The sequence below is a fragment of the Danio rerio genome, chromosome 1 (genome assembly GCF_052040795.2).
Source record: "Danio rerio strain M-AB ecotype USA chromosome 1, GRCz13ab, whole genome shotgun sequence".
NCBI lineage: Eukaryota > Metazoa > Chordata > Actinopteri > Cypriniformes > Danionidae > Danio > Danio rerio.
In genome coordinates this window covers 41,891,936-41,912,059 of record NC_141021.1, presented here as the reverse complement: position 1 = coordinate 41,912,059, position 20,124 = coordinate 41,891,936, and the positions used below count along the sequence as shown (strand labels likewise).

Here is a 20,124-nt window from a genome sequence, read left to right as displayed (position 1 = left end):
GATCTGATTTTAAACGCACCCAGCTTTCCAAAACTTACAGAGCTTACTTACTTCAGACAGCATCTGAAGGCTTCTGTTCCAAACTCTAGGCAGCATGACGATTATGATACCTCAATTTCACTAAATGCTAAGATGAAATGGCATATTTGATTTGCAAATTAGTCAAGTAAAATAGTCTTGTCATTGATCCCAGTTGTAAGAGCAGCAAACAATAATTGACTTCTAGTTCAAAGTGGCAGAAGGTAGATTTTTCAGATGAATAATCTGTTGAACTGCATTCCAATCATCACAAATACTGCAGAAGACCTATTAAAATCTGCATGGAACCAAGATTTTGACAAATATCAGTCAAGTTTGGTGAAAAAAAAATCATGGTATGGTGTAAAATTCAGTATGGGGTGTGCAAGACTGCAGAGTGCTGCCATTTGTGCTGCCCATTACATTACAAATTACAGGAGAGGACAAATTCTTTAGCAGGATAGCACTCCTTCTCACCTTCTGCAAAGAAGATCAATGTGCTCCAGGATTGGCCAGCCCAGTCACCAGACATGAACATTATTGAGCTTGTCTGGAGTATGAAGAAGGAGTAGGCATTGAAGATGAATCCAAAGAATCTTGATGAACTTTGGGAGTCCTGCAAGAACGCTTTGGTTGCCATTCCAGATGACTTTATTAATAAGTTATTTGAGTCATTGCAGAGATTTATGGATTCAGTCCTCCAAGATCATGGGAGTCATAGACAATATTAAGTCTTTTTCCACTGCATCATGAATTTATACTCTATACTGTACATTATTTCTGGTAAGTGACAAGACTTTTGTTTCAGCAAAGTCAGACCTAATGAAATAATTTAAAATCAAGGCATGAACATGTTTTATTTAGGTAAAATAAGCATAATCTAGACGCCTTTGCCTTTCATATAAGCTACTTTTGATACCAAATGATCAACTAGAAGTCAAATTATTATTTTTTGTTCCTAAAATTTGGACAGGCGACAAGACTTTTGTCAGGTAGTGTACTGAGCTCAATCTAATTCAACATGCAGGCCATTTCATAGCACACAGATCAATGCATTTTTAGGCACAAAAGAGGCTCTCAGTGCTACCTTAGCAAAATGCTATCAGCAAATTCTTATGTGCAAATTTAGCTTACGCTTAAAATTGTCATTGTTTATTGTAAATATTGTGGATTTTATGCTAGAACATGTTCTTAATTTGTAAGTCACTTTGGATATATTTGCTAAAGGAATAAATGTAAATGTAGATGCCTATGTAGACAGCAGGCAGCTCAATAGATTTAGGAAAAGCTTCAGGCTTTCAAAAACATCAGCCAGACACACATAAGAGACAAAACAACAGGCAGAGTTATGGCCATGACTTGTTTTTCAGTGCATAGACTGAAATGGCACCACCGCTGAGATGAAACGGCGTTAAAAATACAGATTTGTGTTGATAGGGTGATAGGTCTATTTTCAGCTCTCTAATGGTATGAAGTTGAAAGGCCATTGGTGGGCTGAGTTAGAGCACTCTGTAACAACTACTTGACTGACTGGCCTCCGCAAATAAAGTGTGGCCTTCATTAGGAGGGGGGCAAAGCCCAGTTCCCAACTATTGACTAATGAGAGCACCTGAACACCTCACACACACACCCTCTGATTCGTCCCTCATTATGGAGGTGTCGGGTGTTAATGCGGGGCACAACTCTCCTTTGCATGATAACAATGTCAGTTTGTACACCGCGCCAGTCCCCAAGCCAGCGCCCCTCACACACATTACTGAAAGAAAGAGAGAGAGAGGAAAACGCCATACTTGCAGTAGCTGTAGGAGCCATTAGCATCCGTCTTCCAGCCCCGCTTCAAAGTCAGACATACACACACACACACACACACCTTTACAGCAAACAGGCTGGCAAGGTAAACAGGACACAATGGGCCTTTAGAAAGCTTAAATAAATGTTAATTAGCCATCAGTTTGAGCAGGATGTGCCATAACAAAGTCCCTGGGCGCACTCTCGACCGGAGCCAAGGAGATGTTTTTTGGGCTGTTTAACGTTACTGGGACACTGTGTGTTCAAGAAACTCTGTAAACAGATGGTGATTAACCGCAAAACTAAAGCCCAGCGCACAACAGAAGACTTAGTCAGCAATCACAGTGTGAGAGAAAAGAGTTATGAGGACAAGACACTGAAATAGACTGAACAGCTATTTGGGGATAGAAAGAAAAAAGAAGGAGGGAAGGAAAGACGGATAACACCTGTGAGTCTGTGTGAATGCTGGCATAAGCTTGATGCTGGCACAAACGGTTAAAGAGATGACTCAATAGAGCAAAACATGAGCTTTACTTGAACTGACTGTTTGGTGGGTGATAACTGCGTGATACGTTCAGGCTGGGTATCGACATCCACCTTACGATATGATATGTGCTGTGATGCACATGGCATGATACGATATGACATGATACATCACAGTATCATAATTGGATCGGGTTGAAATGGCGCCAAACAAGTGAGATGCTTAGCTTGTCAGGAAGAGAGAGTGAAATGAGACAATCTCACAGATGCACTTAGAACTGCTGGATTGCGCAGAAATGAATTGGGTGAAATTACATAAACCAGCAATGAATGCATTGTCTGAGGGAAGTATTATATAGATTAGTATCCTAAATTGTAACATTTACAATTTAAATAAAAAATGCACTATATATATATGTATATATATATATATATATATATATATATATATATATATATAATTTTTAAAATTATTATTGCATTAATATTTAACAAATGTGTTTTATTTATTTTATACATTTGCAATTCATTTTTGTAATCATGTCAACTGTGGCTCAGATGTTTTTCTGGAATTTCCTTCGGATAATTTAAATAGACACAAAAATGAATGCAGTAAAAGCAAAGACTATAGAATATACACAAGACATGTCACTCGGATAGTTTTTTAAAAGGGTAAAATTGTAACGGCCAATATGGCGAATAAAACCCACCGAGCAGTACAGAAGCCAACCAGCAATCGTTTTAGACTGATGTTTCTCTAGGCGAGAAGCTCGAAACCGACGTGTGTTTTTTTTAAACTTTTTTGGGGGGTCAACAAACGCACTGGAATCTCAGCAAATATTTGCTTCATAGACATACAACATATATCCAAATACGGTTTGAAATCTGTACTTTTAAATGAACCAAGTGCACTTGAAAACAAACGTTTATTTTTCTTTCTGTAATCTATATGAAACTAACGTGTCCTGTCAAATGCACATCAGATGACAGCAGTAACTACTCAAACGCCCCAAAACTTGTAAACAAAGAGTCGTTGTCATTTCTGGAGGAGATTCGCCATCATGACAAAACTGTGAATTACTTCAGGAGATTAATGTGATCTGGCGAAGTATTATGCAGAGGATGACAACGTATAACACGGCCAAAAATATGGCTGGTGTATGGATCTTGTTCCTTTTGAGTGTGCATGTGCATTTTCTCGGGCAACCTGAAAAAAGGAAGATTTTGTTTGATTCGAACGTTTAGAAACTAAACATATGAGAGGGTTGTTGTTTAATTTTATAGGTGATTCTAAATATATAATGTAATTGTAAGCATGGCAAACAGCTTAGGAGAATTTGATGTTTCCTCATTCAGATAGAATGCATACTGCCTGAGAGGCGTTGGCCATCAAGTGAAACTACTTGCCTGAAAGGGACTTTGGCAATACTACAGAGCTTTACAAATACTGTGATAAGGTTTACAATGTAATACATTGCAAAACATTACAATATATAAGGTTGAAGTTAGGAATTTCAATTCATGTTTATTTCTATAGCGCTTTTACAACTTAGATTGTGTCGAAGCAGCTTAACATAGAAGTTCTAGTAAAATGAAACTGTGCCAGTCCAGTTTTCAGAGTTTAAGATCAGTTTAGTTCAGTGTGATTTAATTTTCACTGCTGAAAGTCCAAACACTAAAGAGCAAATCCACAAGTCCCAACCATCAAAACAATCATATGCTCCTATCATTTTAAATAATTAAATTATTTGGTAATAGGTGTAACTGATGAAAATATCTGATGTTATAAGTTTTGATTTGCAGACATCTAGGAAACATTCTAGGATATATTCATTCCATTCAACTATTTGTGCGCACATTTAAGGATATATGTTGCTGGATGGAAACACCAAGATGTGAATAAATTAAACATGCAAAAACTTGAAACTTGTTTTTTTTCTATGTATGCTTTTAAAAATAAAACCAAAAATAAATAAATAAAAATGATTATATGGATATGCATGGCAACATTTACTCCCTGAAGCGCCGTAACCTCAGGTCAAGACGAGCACAATAACAAACGCCCCCACGCACACACATCCAGGCACAGTGAGGGTAAAGTGTAGAAGCTTGCCGTTTTTCCATATGATCTCAGGCAATGGGCTCTGAAAAACCACTCAGTGACCCTAAGGCTAGAGGCCGCTAAAATGGCCTACTATTCTTTGAGCTTTATCCTGTGCACTTGTATCAGAAGACTGGAAAAGACGTCTGCTTTTCTATGCGTTGTGACCTCTGCAGCCCAAGTGCTTTTAAAGCTGATGAAAGCCAGAAGCACTGAGATGCAGTGAGGCAGAAGCTGTGCAAGCACGGCCAAACAACAACACTAGATACAAATGCAAGGTCCCAAACTTTGGCCATTGACCCTGTGTGTCACTGAAGTGACGCTGGTTATTTGACATTGTCCCAGTGTGTCAACTCGAATTGTCCCTCCTTTTTTCACCTCCGGCCAATTAGGTCAGTCGCTAAAATGCCAATGCCAGCAGTGCTGTCTCATCGCATGTTAGGGATTCATATCATGTCTGTGAATGTGTATGTGTTTGTGTGTGTGTGTGCGATATCGGTTCCACTCAAGTGTATTAACTGTCAGTGTGGCTTGTGAAGTGTGGGATTAAAACAAATAAAGCAAATAAAACAAGCGGTACTTCAATTGGCAGATCATTTAAATGTATTAGCATTTTAATGGAAAGATAAGGATTCTTTCTCTTCTGTTCCATTTTCTCCCTCGCTGTCGCTCGTGTAAGCACTTAATGTCGGTTGTTACCTTAAACCTTTTTTGTTTTGATCAAAAGAGCTTTCAGTAAGGCAGACGACCCCGATCTCACCAGCTGACCTGATGTTTGCAAAGGCAAACAAACTTTAATTAACAGACACATTCACATTCTCAATGGTGGAAAGCATCTCCATACACCCGAGAGAAGTTTTTTCAGAAGTGCTCTGTTATGTCTCGGGTTTAAAATCCTCTCTCTCTTCTTCATAAAGGTACTGGATAACAGTTTAAAAGCTTGATCGAGCCACTTTTCTACTCCCACCAAAGCTGAGATAAAAGAATGATTATCCGGAGCTCCTCTTTATTTTGACATTACAAAGCTTCTTGTGAACTTAAAGAAACCTGGATCTTTAAACTATTGGAGGTATTTCTGCAGCTTCATACAAAAGTCTGGAAGTCTTAAAGAATACTTTTTAAAACAGTAATTTCTTTCAACAAAGGACTATTATAGAAAAAGAAAGATAAGACAATTCAACCAAAGCAATGTGACCCTGAACAAAGACACGTAGCAGTGAAAATAATAAACTTCCTTACATTGAAATCCAACAGTCCGCTCTACAAAGTTACTGTATCTGTACATGTTTGTTTGAATTTTAAAGATTTTTTTCATAGATGAAAGAATGTATTTTCTGTAAATTTGTAAGTCTACAGAAGAACAGAGGGTGGGTGGCTCCTATTCTGATATTGATTTACAGATAATTAATTTCCATTGTACAAGTGCTTTACAAAGTGAATGCAGATCAAATAAACAGAAACTGTTTAACTCTTGTGTGCCAGTTTTAAAAGTTAGAGGACAATATATTTGAGTAAATAGATTTATTAAATGAATTAAGGTTGAATAATTTCAAAAGCTGCTTGCAATAACACAGCCAAAATGATGACAAAAACTGACAAAAGTGTATGTTGGCATTGCATCATGCACTACATTGAATCTTGTATTTAACGAGGTGGTCCATTACGATATCATGTTTTAAACTTTAGTTGATGTGTAATGTAGCAGTGCGAACATAACATCTTTGAATGTTATCCGCTCAAAGTTCAATGCAAAGAGAGACATTGGCTTTAACAGAGTTAGCTTAGCAAAGCCTACAGCGAACGAAGTTTGGCGACTCCAAAAAATACATCCGAATTAGTGAGATTACAAACACTTCAGGTTATGTGCGTTTTACATCTCAAATATCGAACTCGCAAAAGGTATGTGAACATTTCATGTTACTTAAACATGCTTATAACCTGAATGCATGAAAAAGACACATGCCAGATTTTATTTTAAAGAGCAGGAATAAGGTTCAGATGTGTCCTTTCCATTTTGTGTCTAATTCAGGCTCACACTGACACAGCCTCACTGACTGACTGTATTTACACAGCAGAGGCACAGCAAATGCTTGTGACTGGACGTGATGCTTCACACATACATTATGTTAGCTGACCAATCAGAGCCCCTTAAGGGTGGGCCATTCAGAGGAACTAGTGATAAGGATTGTCATTTTTATGTTAGCTGAGTAGCTGTATGTAATTGAAGTAAGATATATGGAAAAAATTAAGTGATTTTTTACAAATGAAGAATTAGCATACATTGCTTTGCATAAACAAAGCAATCCCCCCCCCCCCCCCAAAAAAAAAAATAAAAAAAATAAAAAAGCATTTCCTGAGTAGAGTTGGAATATTGGAATAAATAGGTCAAATGTGTTAAAGCTAGGAGCATGACATGCATTTATAGTCTGAAGCAGTGAAAATTGTGCAACAATATATTTTTTAAATGTTTAAAAAAGGTTTTCAGATTCAGCAAGGGCCTGCTAATGGCATCCCTGTTCTGGCACATTCACTTCTCTAAGCCAGGCTCAATGGGGGGACAATTTCAAAAGAAAAAAGCAGCCTGAATTGTAAATTGATATTATAAAAAATTCAATGGTGTCCGTAATTGTTTGGTATTTTTGTCTGTGTCTGTGAAGAGTGAGAAGTCAAAGCGTGAAGCCGCTCTCTAACAGGCTCATCTTAGATGGCATTCATAGCTCAGTGCTCAGTTTCACTAATTGCGGGATTAAAAATAACCTGATCCCACAATCCATCCTTCGGCTGGCCCTTTTTTCTGTCTCCTCGTCTTTCTTTCCCACATCCTTTTTTGGGAAGACGGGTAAAAAAAAGAGAAGAAACTATGACTACATTTCATCTGAATCTTCTCCACTCTTGTATGAGGGCACGTATACATGCATAGACAATCCCACAGTAGAAACCGAGAGCCCAAAATATTTCATCACCTCAGAAGAGAATGAAAGCCAAGACATCTGGGGATTGTTCCATGAGAGCTCCTCAAACGCTGCCGAGGTGCCACGGCAGACGCCATCAGGAGCGACTCCTTCTCTGTTCTCTTTCCTTCTTATTCTAGCTTGCAGCCGAGCATTTGTCATTCCATCATCCCTTCATCTGTTCTATCTCTGTTCTGTCATTACCTGTGTCCCGCGGGCTGACTTTTGGCTATTGTTGCCAGACACCAGATTGGACGGAATGCTTGCGATGTCAGCAGAAGTATGAAGTACTTTTTTCTTCATACAAACAGAGCAAGATGATGGTTTGTCTGGGTTTTTGGGGGGAGGTTTGAGGGAATTCACACTATTAGCGACCCAAGACAGAGCCTCTCATACCGCTAATGGATGGTATGTGGTTGTAAAGCCAGCAGGGAAGCGAGTCGTAAGATATATTATGACTGTTTTCAGTTCTTCCTAATGATTCTGTTTCATTAAAAATTCTTTTAGTACTTCTGAGGAAATATTTGAGGAATATTTTGCTTTAACGGCCCTGTCTGATGCCAGAATGAACAGATAATTCCACATGTCAAAACAACAGATATCACATATCAAAAACAAATGTACTGTTAAAAAGTGTTAAACAGCACTTTCACAATTTTTAGAAGTGCCATAAATGCAATAATTGCTCTCAACTATTAGAAAAATGCATTTATTTTGATAAAATTACACCGAATATAGTCAAACTAATAAGGTTTATCTTTACTGTTGCTTTTGAATACACAACCATATCATTTTCATTTTAAAAGCAGAGGTTCAGATCTATATATAATAAGCTCATATTCTATATTCATAGCAGAAAATATTCTGAGGGCTCTCAAAAATGCCGGAGGTGAATGACAAATAAAAAAAATCAATGGTGAGGAAACATACAAACTTCTTAACAATATACTACTATTATATATTACTTTTCAATCATTCTGAAGTTGTTTTCCATAAAACATACTCCCTTATGAAGTCATTTAAAAATATTGAAGTCATATTTTGTTTGAAGATACAGTATGATTACACAATTTGCTTCACACTGTAGATTCAGTGGTGTTGTGGCGCTGCTGAACAGAAGTGTGGGTATTTTAGCATGGTGTTTTGTCAGCATGATCTAGCGACAGAAAGCATAGCAAGACAAAATAAGAAAATCACTACCACATAAAAGAAACCCCTAACTAACTAAAAAAACAATGTACAGCAACAACGGTACAACTATATAACCATTAACTATTGTATGCAGTGTAAGTGTAGACCATCCAGCTCTGCATTTGGACAGTAATTAATGTGGGCTACAGAGTTTTCACATTTTTTATGCTCCTGCAAGATATATTTGCATGATATCATGATAATGAATGACTCTTCCTTAGAGCTAATCTGCTGACTAAAAGAAGATATATTGAAACAAACAACCTTGAGAAGGTGAGCTGGAGCCTCATGTGTAAACGTTGCATTTGCACAAAATGGGCATTGGAATGTTCGCAATTTTTTTAGATTTTGTAAAATAAAATAAACTTAGAATAAAGTTGTGCCAAGCAATCAAGCAATGCATAACTAGATTATTCAATAACATAATTGAAAAATATTTATAATCTGCAAAATACATACATTAACATTAAATAATCTAAACTATGCAAAAAAAATAAATAAAATAAAATAAAATAAAATAAATAAATATATATATATATATATATATATATATATATATATATATATATATATATATATATATATATATATATACTATTGATTTCAATAGCTACTGAGTTTCAACCTTCGTTAAAGTATCTTCTTTTGTGTTCAACGGAAGAAAAAAATTAAACAAGTCTGGTGATGACATAAATGTATATAAAAAATTTGTAAAATTAGTAAATAAATTTAAATTGTAAAAAATGTTGGTAACCAAGAAATTTACGGTAACCAATGACTTCTATAGTATTTTTTCGCCACTGTAGATTAAGTATATGCCATAATCTGTTGCAATTAAAATATACATACTGACCAGCCACTTTATTAGGTACACCTGTCCAACTGCTCATTAACACAAATTTCTAATCAGCCAATCACATGGCAGCAACTCAAGGTTAGGACAATCTACAGCAGTTCAAACCGTGCATCGTAAAGGGGAAGAAAGGTGATTTAATTGACTTTGAACATGGCATGGTTGTTGGTGCCAGACGGGCTGGTCTGAGTATTTCAGAAACTGTTGATCTACTGGTATTTTCATGGACAGCCATCTCTAGGGTTTACAGAAAACAGAAAATGTGGGAGCAGATGCCTTGTTATCAGCTGGATAACGTGCCAGTGCATAAAGCGCAAATCATCTCAGATTAAACATAACAATGAGCTCACTGTACTGAAATGGCCTCCACAGTCACCAGAGCTCAATCCAATAGAGCACCTTTGGGATGTGGTGGAACAGGAAATTAGCATCATGGATGTGCAGCTGACAAATCTTCAGCAACTGCATGATGCAATCATGTCAGTATGGACCGATATCTCTGAGGAATATTTCCAGTACCTTGTTGAATCTATGCCACAAAGGATTGAGGCAGTTCTGAAGGCAAAAGGGGGTCCAACCCAGTACTAGTGACGTTTACCTAATAAAATGGCCGGTGAGTGTATATTGTGTGTTCAGGCTTTCCACAACTCAAAAGACTGTAAATACATTTGTAATTTTGGGTGAACTAACCCTTTAATTGCTCCACTAAATCTAATTCCCAAGCATTTTCATATACAGTACACACATCTCTTTTCTCACCAACTATATTCCACACCAGGCTACTTTCCAAACATGTATAATAACCACTTACGTCACCCCACAACGGAAAAGGCATTTTGGGGATGTCTGTGCATATTTGAGTGTAAATGTGTAATAGTCTTAGAGTTAGGATTAGATGTTCATCATGTGGAAAGTGAGCTCTGGTTAAATGCAGTGTTCAGTCCTATTGAGGGTTTATGGTAATATGCAGCGGTTGTCTTTGTAGGGCAGTGTGGGCGAAAACTTTTGGCTACACTTTCTGCCGCACCCTACGTGGTAAATCTGCATGCAGCATGTTGTGGACACGTCAACCCAATAGGGTTGTGATGTTCGTTTTACAGCCTGCTTGCCAAATGCTTGTATGTTTGTTTGCCTTCATTTTCTGTAATGAATTATGCTGTAATGAATCTATTTTAGAAGGAACATGTGCAGCCGTTTAAGCCAGGTCTGCCGTGGCTTTAGCCTCAACATTCTCCCGGAAAACCAACTTGAAAGATTATCGTTTTACATCTGTGGAATCATGTTTCATTCTCAATTACTGTAATTGTAAATGGTAAGCATTACAGATTGCTCCCTTCTCTTCTAAATGATTATTATTTCGTGCCTAGCAGGACTTGAAATGTCATGAAATGACATCATCCTCATTTTTTGTCTCCCACAGAGGCTGAAAAATGATAACAGATAACAGACAGTTTCAGCATCCTCTCACCTACCTACATGATATAATGTTTGCAACAATTAAGTCATTATTCAAAGGATTTCTGAACACACACACACACAATATTGTATATATGGTATTTGCAACTATGGAAAGATTATGGAGAGACCCCTTAAGCACTTACTACTGTATAGGTTAGAGCAAAAAAAAATTATACAACTATGGAAACACAATGGAGAGACCATTTAAATACTTACTACTGTATTTTTGAGTAAAAATTTATATACAACTATAGAAAGACTATAAAGCGACCCCTTATATACTTACTACTGTATAGGTATGAGTACAAATTATTATACAACTATGGAAAGACTACAGAGAGACCACTTAAATACTTACTACTGTACAGGTATGAATAAAAATTATTATACAACTACAGAAAGACTATAAAGAGACAACTTAAATACGTACTACTGTACAAGTATGAGTAAAAATTATTATAGAACTATAGAAAGACTATAAAGAGACCACATAATACTACTGTATAGGTACGGACAAAAAAATATTATACAACTATGGACAGACTATGGAGAAACAACTTAAATACTTACTACTGTATAGGTATAAGTAAAATGATTATACAACTACAGAAAGACTAAAGAGAAAACAAAAAACTTAAATACTACTGTATAGGTATGAGTAAAATAATTATACAACTATAGAAAGACTATGGAGAAAAAACTTAAAGACTTACTACTGTATAGGTATGAGTAAAATTTTAAATTAGTTTAATTTTATAAAGGGATAATAATATTTTTTACATTTAAAATAAAATTATTGTAATTTAGAGGATTTACTTTTCCTTTATTTTAAATGGTCATTTCTGGTCAACTGGTCATTTATTTTGTCTGATAATCATGTTTATTCACACAGATATAGCTTTTTTGCATCTGAAGCTGAAACATTGTTATTGTGATGTCTAAAAATGAATATAAACTATAAAAAAATGTTCATTTTATGCTCAAGTCCCATATATAAATATATATATATATATATATATATATATATATATATATATATATATATATATATATATATATATATATATATATATATTTATAATAAATGATTATTTTGAAAAGATGTCTTCAGAGGTTTGCTGAACAAAACAAAAATATATCTAAATTTGTTATTATTTTTTGCAAAAAATGTAAAAAAATTAATAAGCAGCAATATAACACTATTATAATTAATAAAAGACCAAAAATGAAAGATCATAAAGACTGGAGTGCAGATACTAAAATCAATCTTTTTCATCAAATGAATAATTTATTTATATTATTATTATTATTATTATTATTATTATTATTATTATTATTATTATTATTATTATTATTATTATTATTAATAATAATAATAATAATATGATATTAAAATAAAAAGCATTAATGAATAAAAATGAATGCAATATTTATTTTCATATTTTGCATAATTATAGATTTGTTCTGATCAAATAAATGCAGCCATGGCTAGCACAAGAGACTTCTTTCAGAAATATGTTATAAAAACAACAAAAATTTTTTTTAAAGATTATAAAGTGCCATCAATTAAAAAATAATAATAATATTTTAGTGGTTTATAAAATACATAATTTCCCCAAAGAAAAGTGTGATGAGTGTTAACCAGGCATCAGGCTAATTATAGAACACGCTGCCTATTAAAGGCCAGCATAAAGGTGGCCACACAATTGTGGTGATATTGCGGGCATCAGCAAGGAAGAACCTTTACCCTCGCTGACAAACAACATTAGCAAACAAAGTGAAGCACACCTCTGAATGTGCTGACCAGCTGAGGTGACCGCGTGGGAGAACATTACCACCCGTCTTCAGCTTCCCCTTTAAAATGAGGGTTGCTTTCGTCAACCAAGGAAGAAATATTTGACTGGGGCTATCAAAAGACCCTCTTTTTCAGTGTTGGACCAGCAGGAGTGCCCAGCTGAATTCAAATAGCAAGAAAGAAAAAGAGGGTGAGAAAGAGACTCTGTATGTGTGTGTTTGTGTGTGTGTGTGTGTGTCCTCAAATACATACTGAACAGGCATCAGAAACTAAAACGGCCAGAGAGCATGACTTGTGTTTTCTGAGAATCCCTTTCCTCTGATATTGGTTTTATCATCCTCCATTGTATCAAGTAAATTGCTGGAACGTAATTACACAGTGGCCACATCTAAATACACAGTGTTCAACAGTGCAGTCAATGAGCTACAATAATTACATAAAATGTACCGCAACATAAGCATTGAATTTAATTTTTTTGTTTGGCAAAATGATGTTACAGACTTCAAAGCAATTTGAAATGCATTAGATGTTGGTATGGGTATTTGGTAAAGTATGTGTTATTCTACTTTTGTTAAAAGAAGAATGTGATATAATGAAATAAATAAATAAAAATACAGAAAAAAAAATGCACTGCAGCTTCAAAGCTTTCTGCCAGCCAACTGAGGTTTGAACAAACAATAAATACACAGCCACATAAAAAAGGTCAGCCCAGCATTATCTTACTACAAAAGATGAAATAGAGAAAGATACTGTAGAGAGAGTTTGATTTATAGAGCTGCTGGTAGTGAAGGAGGGACAGCACTAACTACAGATCCGCTGAAGCACTGTCACACATAAACTACCAAAATGACTTTTTCAACCAACAACAAGGACAAACACGCACTGAGGGAGAGTGAGCGAGCGAGAGAGTGAAAGAGAGCACTTTAATAAAACTAGTGTTACTAAAAATAATCCTCATCGTTAATAAAAGTTTAACAAATAGGCGTGTTTTCATCCAGACCCTGTTCATTCATTTTAAAAATGCATAATCATGCTGCTTAAGCTTTATTTGGACAGGAGCAGTTTTCCCTGAGGAGGCAAGGTAAGACTGTGTTTTACAGATGCATTTTGCGATTTCTTTATCCCGCTAGAATTAACCATGCCTGTGTTTTCCCTCACAAGAAAACCTCGATAAAAATACAGCGAAAATTACCTACTGTTTTGCTGCTAAATCAGACATCCTCTGAGAAATCAAATCCCACACAAAGAAGAATGCCTGTGATTGTGGTCCATTATTTCTGTCACCGCGCTCCTCTACTTATTTTTAAGCTTCATCAAATACTGTAACTAAAGCTACATTTCCTGTTAGGCTGCCTGGAGCTCCCTCATTATGGATATACAGACCTTTTCGTCATCTTTCTATAAATTAACAGGCGGTGGTTTTGCTCTTTGCATCCCATCAGACATAAACAGAGAATTAAATTATAAGAATAGTCTGATGACGGATTTCCCAGAACAGCCACAGCAGCAGCAGCAGAGTCATGCTTGATTTAGATGTTTTATGATTTTAATTCTTCCCCCTAAATATAGAAATAAAATAATATGCGTAGAGACTAACACAACCATCCTAAAATACAAAAAAAATAATTTTTTGGTTAGAAGTTTAATATTGTAGCCAAATCTGCTGTTATTAATAAATTGACGATCAAATATTAGAGTAAAAATGCTATTTTAACACTGATGTGGTGCTTAAAACATAACATATAGCAGTTAAAAATGTAATAAAAATATAAAGTTTAGTATTTAAATATCTACAAACAAAATTAAATATCATTTTTGGTAACACTTTAGACTAATGGTCCGTTAGTTAAAGTTAGTTTATGTATTTACTAACATTAAATAAGTATTAATTATAATGTAAAGCATTTATTAATCAGTTAATCAACATTAATTAATAAAAATTGAAGACGTTAGATAATGCATCATGAGTTATGAACAAACAATATTTAACTCCAAAAACACTAACTTTGGGTTAACAAAGATGAATAAATACCATAATAATTGTATTACTAATAGACGTGTTACTCATTTTATACTCAAATCAAGTCAGTTTTGATTAATTTAATGTATATTAGCTGTTTTTAGCTTTATTTTTAATAGTTAATTTCCTTCATTAGTGTTAATTTAAAAAAATATTCGTCTTAAACAGTTGAATGTTAGTGTCCATCTTATACATTTCATTGGGCTTCATGAAGAACACAACTGGAGCATGTGACTTTCTGTAACACTCAGAAACCGACACTCCCACTCCCATACAAACCATTACATGAAATCAAAATCTGTGTTAATAATAAAACTCGCTGAGTCAGAGCAGTGTTTATCACACAACACACGATCACACTTAATTCGTGACCTTAGTTTCAACCATCTTCTGAAAGATCTGGGTGCACACTCTGTCCTGACACCTCCCAAAAACGCTGGAGTGGAAAGGGACAGAGGCAACATTTCGCACCAATCTACTATCAGCTACTTACTACAGGGTCTCTCGCCTGTCTGCACCTCAACCCCCTGTGGCCAATTCTAGAGGCTGATTTGCTGACACACAAAGGGGTAAGAGGACAGTCCTTTAACCCAGGAGTGTCCCAGATAGCGTCAACATGGTGTTCTAGGTCGCATCTATCAGCCCAGCCCAGTTCTCCTTGCGTCCCATTGACAGTAATGCTCATTTAATCACCTTAATGAGAGCGTGGAACGGTGAGAACAATGATGTGTGGCCGCAGTCGTTTAACTGTAGCTGGAATGCTTATGAAATGCCGTCTCCCCTCTTCCGTGTGAGTGTAATCTCATTTGGAATCTGTTTTACTGCCTTCAGCAGGCACATTCAAAAACCTCTGAACACACTCGCTAGTCTCGCTCCGCGGCGGCTCTGCTTCATTATACATGACTGTGCTGCTCGGTGGATGTGCCATTGAATAGTTTCTTTCTTTGTGTTCTTCTTTTTTTTCCCCCTCACTCCTCCGCACTAGATGCAGCGGCATTTGTTGAAAGAGTTGAACAGGCAGGAGATAGAAAAAGGACACCGAGGGTAAAGTGGACATACTATAATCTGGTTAGGTCACATCACCTGCCGAAAGCAATGGAGGTGTCGAATTGCTGACAAAGAGATTTTCCTCCCGCCGTCTCCTTGGTAATAAACCAATTTGTGGTACTCCACATAAGAGCGCCACCACCACTGCGCGGCACATATGTGCGCATGCATTTCGGAAGATAGAGAAGAAAAAGTCCAAACAAAACTAGAAAAATGCACTTATTTGCTGCCGGATGATACTGTGCACTAAAAATACACACATGCAGTTCTGTGAGCTGACAGTAAATATAAACCGACAGGGATAAACTACAACAGATAACCCCTACAGAGATGAACAAACTCCTCTTCGTTCCCCATCTGGAGAGAAATCGATAGGAGGAAAAAAATGACATACGCAGCCGTTTTTTGCTACGTGAAGGTTAAAAAGTTAAAAATTGCTAGTGTAAATCCTTGTTTTGGCACTATGAGTTCCACCTACAGCAGCAATTGTGTGCGTGTGTGTGTGTGAGTGTGAGAATGCATACAAGCAGTTGTGGCAAATGGCTGTGTCTCCGGACCCTGACCTCTCTGACCCCTCATTCAGCGCTGACGAATCGTCTTTCTCGTTCTCCCTCAGCAGCCATTACCGGCAGCCTAGAAGCCTCTCTTCTTCACTAAGCTGATCACTCTGTCATAGTCCAGCACCCGGCACACCGGAGTCACACACACATACACACACACTTATGAACACCAGCAGTCCACTGTGAACAATGCTGGGAGAACTAAAATAGAAAATCTCTCAGCTTTTCAGTATACTTCTGCCTGCTTAAAAATACAGACAAAACAGAAAGCAATTACAAAACTACACTAGTCTATTAACTGCTACATAACACAAACTGTGACAATGATACATTAGGCTAATAAAAATGAATAATGCTACAAAGTAATAACTTATGAATAATTTATTCATTGGTAAAGTATTTATATTAAGGGGTTGTGAGGGCTGACATTTATTGCACACAAAACACATGATGTAAATAGATTATTTTTTATATATTATTATATTTTATACATGTATTAAACTATATAATATTTAACTGCATAATTAATTTCATCATAATTTTACTGATGTTCATTTTTTTGGACAATAAATTTACACCCCCTTCAAACTTTAGTGTGTGCATGTGTTATGTCTCTCTATCTCTCCAAGTGTGTTTCCTACAAAACTACTCCCACTCACTATTCAGTGTTTAAACCAGGCTCCATTAATTCGGTCTCAAAATAGTATTAAAATCAAAGTTACTGATTTAATTAGAAAAAAAATAATTCAAAGAAAAAACAAAACACTTTTATCATTCTGGTACATCTTGTGATATTCCACTGAATTCTTGCAGATATGAAGGAAGGAGTGTGTAAATATCAATAGAATACAGTGCGTTTGATTCTAAATTTAATAAGGCTTTGAACCTTAAGAAAAAAAAGATTCTTCAAGGCTATAATTTTACTCAATGAATATTGCATAACATTACATAACAGAAACATATTCAACAAATAAAAAAGCAGCAATATATAGAACAGGCCCCAACTAAAATAACCAAAAATTTTTTTTCTTAAACGAATGCACAATGGGAAAAACCCCACAGTGAATGTTATTGTTGTGCAGTAAATGTAACTATAAAACATGTCTACAGAGAAGAGCCTTATATAAATATGAATGTATTTTAAAATTATTTTAATAACAATAAATTGATGGAATGAGATAATTAAATCCCCTACAACTCAGTGAAGTCATTGGAGCAAAGAGCTAAAGAACACTTCAGGACATTGTCTCCTGTAGTCGCTATAAATTTATCAGTGTGCACGCTTACTTTCGGATTTTAGTAAATAATAAATATGAGGGTGAGGGCTGGTACATTAATAATTCCAAAACTTCCACAACTCTAAGTCTGCTTGATATGTATGTATGTGTGTGTGTGTGTGTGTGTGTGTGTGTGTGTGTGTGTGTGTGTGTGTGTGTTTGGTCTCTGTTATCAGAGTGGTTGGCTGTGATAAAACAAGGGTTGTGATGAGAAAATAAAACAGATCAATAGTGTCTGGGATGTTATCTAGGTTTACAGTGGTTAGAGCCTCAGCCTTTCTGCCGTCCAGCAGTGGGCCTGAATGCTTCTAGATGTTTCTCCTTTACGACAGCGAGCGGAGATTCTACACATCAAGACACCCATCTCGATAAGCCTGGCTTTTTCCCACACACACCTCATCCCTCATCAGCCAGTCTTTCTCTCTGCTCAGCTTGCTCTTCATTTATCTCAATCTATACGTCTCGGTCACTCACTTTGTAAATGATGCTTTGTCTTTCTCGGTGGCACAAAATCTTTTATTCCATCTTGCTCTCACTTACTCCATTTTATAGGGTCTTCTTTATAAATCAGCCTCTTTTGTTTCTCACGAGTGCAAAAAAAAGAGAAGATGATAAGAAAATCAAACTGATTGATCTAAGAGATATTAAGAAACAAAAGCTAAAAAAAAAGAAAAAAAAAATTCCCCAGAGTGCTTTACTAATGAAAAAAAGAGCTGTTGTGAAAAACGTCAATCATATCCTTTATTTCTAGTGCATTTTTGCAAATCATTTTAGATTCATTCATATTTTCTTTAATGAGAAAAACATATTTCCATAGGCTTGTTAAAAAAAACGTGAATGGCAGATGGAGGGTGGAGACGCCTAGGCCGTAAATCGCAACATTTTCTCTCACTTTTTTCGCTTTTCCATTTAAGGTGCCACATGCACAGCTTCAACCCAAATCAATTTTTCCCTGCATGAATTAAATATGAGGCTTGGTAATGTTTAAATGAGCAACCGACAGACACGAGCTCGCTCAAACCTTCTTGCAATGACCCGGTCCTGCTCCCCCCACCGTCTATGGCGGCCCTTCGTCAATACCATCGTGTAATAAAAAAAATAATAAAACAAAAAATATATATATGGATAAGAAAATGTGACCTGGCCCGTTTTACAGCACAGTAAATCAGCTTATATTACTGGCTGGTATCAAAGGTAATTGAAACTTTTATTCTTTGAGTAATAGCACCATCTCCAGTAATGCACTCCATCAGCAAGATTACTGCACACTATGAACATATATCACAAAGCAAAAAAAGGAGCTCTGGTTGCTAGGAGATTTCGCCCCATTTGTAAGAGACAGAGAGAAAAATAGGGAGACACAGGAGTATAAAGTGAGGGTGGGGGTACAGAAAGGAAAGATTTTCCTTTTCTATTGTTATTTTTCTACCTTGAAAAAAAAATCTAACCATTGACTTTCTTTTTTTTCTTTCTTCGAAATGCCTTGGAATCAGAGGAGACGAGCGTGATCATAAATCAAATGTGAGTGTGATACAGGTTTTAAAGTGGAACCATACACTAACGCCTGCTGCAAAAGGGACATTAAACACCTCCGCACATGGCCCCCGAATCAATCGCCAATCTGACAGCTTATTCCTCATGGCGCTGAGGTCAAAGGCTCTGCGTTGCATTTGATACACACAGTGGACCACTTTTTTCATCATTCCTGCTTTTACATGTGGAGCTTTACAGCTCAAAAACATCTGACATCCTGAAAAGTGAAGAACTTCAGATACTCTCTAACACACACACAAACTCATTTACAGCTTACTTCCATATAAATAGGAAAAACAAACAAGGATGTGTGCCCAACCCCCTATCATCCCCCCCAAAAAGGAAGAAAGTGGTGACACACTGAAGAGTCTTAACTAAATGAGTATACAGCACATCGATCACGAGCCTTTCTAAACCAAAACCTATAATTACACTTTTGAGAAGGGTGCGGATATCGGATCTATCACCATCCATCAAGAGGGCTGTGGAAAGCGGACAGCACGAGTGGTTCAATTGAAAAGGTAGCAGAGCGTGCGAGAAATTCCATGCTGAATCTGTTTCCAATTAGCTGCACTGTAAATGTCTATTGTCGATTGGTGGCACGCAGCAGTCACACACAATCCACCGCTCTCTGTTCGCTCCTCTCGGAGATAATCAAAAATGAACCGAGAGGGGAAATAAGAGGAAAGGAAAATAACATGTAAACAAATCTGCTAATTAAGAGTGTGAGCGGAAGCATCACGATCAGGGTGGCTCACAGATTTTCAGAAATGCCGCACTGCCTCGTAGCATCCTATTAAATGTGAGACTAGAAAATTTGGGTGATAATAATGTTAATTAAAAAAATAAAGGGGGGGGGGGGGTTGGGTTGAAGATAAATAAACAAATAAAAATCTGACAAAATACAGCCTTTGGAGTTTCTGTCCTAATATTTAGGTTTCATTCAAACTAGCTGATGTTCTCACTCACAACAATTGAAATCACAGAACTACAATAGATTCATAATCCACAGGAAGACCTCACAAGCATGAGCGCTTACATGAAGACTA

The 20,124-nt window shown here is 36.3% G+C and overlaps 1 protein-coding gene across 41 annotated transcripts in view; it reads right to left on the bottom strand.

Moving 5' to 3' along the window:
• tenm3 (teneurin transmembrane protein 3) overlaps positions 1-20,124 on the bottom strand; it is a 971,756-nt gene that overhangs the window by 206,419 nt on the left and 745,213 nt on the right. The gene's annotated exons all lie outside the window — the stretch shown is intronic.